The following is a 2715-nucleotide window of genomic DNA, read 5'->3' on the forward strand; positions in this document are numbered from 1 at the left end:
TGGCTCTCAAAAGAACTACTACCTGTGTAAGTATACTACTTGTCAATGGGTAAGTAGTTTCCAGAGCCCCATGTCAAAGGACGGACCACTCTGGGTCTGTCTGTGCTTTCTGTGTCAGAAATTGCATAGAGATATTCTATGTAAAGAACCATGAGGGAATTCCGTTTTATTTGATTTATATTATTTTTATTACTCTTACCACTCACACTTTACACTACAGTCCTCTGTAATGTCATGCTTAAATCAGTTACACAAGGTAGTTATTAATTCTGTAAAATAACTTGTACTAAACTTGCTGGAAGATATTGCTATGTCTTTGTTGTAGTCTGTAAATAGGAAATAATTATTCCATAGTTGTCTTTTATCAATACAGTGTTCCAAATATTACTTAGAAAATCTTTCAGGCTGAGATGGAGCTTGGGGACCATAATATAGCAGCTCTGGAGACAATGTTGTGCAACATGAAGGCCATCTGTAGAATCTGCACTCAAAAATGTCAACTCTGTGAAACTCTTCTTTTAAATAAAATTATTTCACAACATGATTGTAGAACATTTGTTGCTGCTAAATGCAGGCCTTGATGTCTAGTGGATGGGTCTGGACACAGATGGACTGTGGAGTCTGCTGTCTGCTTTCAGAGACTCATGGAATACAGGTGGGCTTTGGTTTGGTGAGCCCGTGGCTCTATTTCTGTCATGTCTCAAGACTTGCACGTGTGCTGTTCATTGTTAGCACAGAATCACCCAAAAAAGAAGGATTCATCTTAAAAAAAAATAAATGCACAGGCAGTGGGTGGCCATTTTGCTTCTTTCTGACCTTGGAGCTGAGCAGGTTTTATCTTAATGCAGGTAGGAGCACAGACTGGTTACATCATGGATGGACAGCAGTGGACAAGGCTTGTGTAAAGGTCTCTAACAGCCCTCCTACACCTGCTCTTGATTCCAAAAAATAGGAGAAGGACAACTTTTTTTTTTCCTGTTCAAGGCTACAATATCTTCTACAGTGATGTTATAATACGGGAGAACTTTTCAAATTTTTTTTTTCAGTATTGTTACTACTTCTGTGAAAATACTGAAATAGGCTACACAAGAGAATCCCTACAACCAGCTTGTTTTTGACAACAGAAAGCTCCACAGATCATTGAAATACAGCTTAAGGAACAGTTTCACTGTACTGGAAAAGCTTACTTCTAATTCTTTTGGTGTAAATATTGAAACTCCTGCTTATTTCTGTTGTTACAAAAATCTGGCCAAAACTAGTAACTTGATAAAAGAAAATAGAAATCAATGGAAGGACTAAAAACTATAGTAGATGTATCATTTTTATGTATGCAGAGAGAGCAAACCCAGTATTGGGCTAAAATGGACAAAGGATAAATGCGGGGAGGCAGAACACTTTATGTGTGAGGGTGGGGATGGTGCTGTGCAGGGCCAGGAGTTGGACTCCGTGGTCCTTGTGGGTGCCTTCCAACTCAGCATACTCTGTGATTTCAGTCCTCGCTGAGGAAGAAGTCTCAGGTTAGCTGGAAGAAAAACATCTTGCATCATTGCTCTTTCTGATCTCTACAAGAAGTCTGTGAATGTGTTTTACTCTCTCTTTATAAGCTGTAAAGCAAAAAGCTGAGCATTAGTTTTAAAACAGGATGTCAAGGACAGCATGTGGGTGCTGTCACTAGTTAGCGAGGTGTGTGGACAGGCTTTTTTGTTAGAGACTGCCGCTAGCAGCAGCCTTTGCTAGGGCTGCAGGTCCTCCTGGGAATCCCCCACTGCAGTGACCCTGGCACACATGTGTCCCTTTTCACCCTGGATGTGTCTCCTTCCAGGTGTGTTCACCTGCAGATTGCTTTGGTGTGCGTTCCCCTCATGCCCACATGAATGCCAGCATGGCCCTATTGGACTGTTCCTGAGCCTGCTGCACTCTGCAAAGGGGAGCTGCCTTCTCCCACCTCCAGTGGGTCCCCGGCACGGTGCAGGTGGCGGTTCCCAGGAAGGATGTGCAAGGTGCTACCGCAGCAGCTGCCTTCAGCTTTGGCTCTTGGGGAAGGGTCCGGAACCTGAGTTTTGTAACTGATTTATTTCTGCAGGTGAAGAAACATTTGCCATCGTGGCTAGACATTTGTGGGATTAATTTTCCACACTTTTCATGCTACTGAATGTCAAGTATTTCAGCCTTTGAACCTGCCAGATCATTCTGAGAGCTACTTCTAATTAGCACCTCTTTGATATGGTTCTTCTGGCATTTCTGTGGCTTTTAAATTTTTATCTGTATTCTTTCCTTTCTTGCCTTTGGCACTTAAAAAAAAAAAAAATTCCTCCAAAGAGACCTCTGAATCTAAATGTCTTGTTTGAAGTCGAGCTGAAAAACCAGAAAAATGAAGTGAAGCTTCACCGCTGTGTGCTGCCTTCCCTATTACTGGAGGTTGGGGTGCGGGCTGAGTGGGGGTGGCAGGGCAGGGACGCAGCCACGGGAATTTGCTTCCCAGGTGTAATAGCCCCCATGGGATCAGACGCAGCGGGTGCCTGGCGAGAGACGCGCACGGACGGGGGCTGGCGGGAAGGATGCAGAGAGAGGGGAGCACGCCCGGGAAGCTCGCTGCCGGCGGGGCAGAGCCGGGCCGGCTCCCGGGACGGGGCGCGCCTTGGTGCCGGCACCGTGCCCTGGCCCCGCCCGCCCCGCGCGCTCCCGGGATGCGCCCCGTCCTTCCTGGCGGGAAGT

The sequence above is a fragment of the Melospiza georgiana genome, chromosome 1, assembly GCF_028018845.1.
Source record: "Melospiza georgiana isolate bMelGeo1 chromosome 1, bMelGeo1.pri, whole genome shotgun sequence".
NCBI classification, from domain to species: domain Eukaryota; kingdom Metazoa; phylum Chordata; class Aves; order Passeriformes; family Passerellidae; genus Melospiza; species Melospiza georgiana.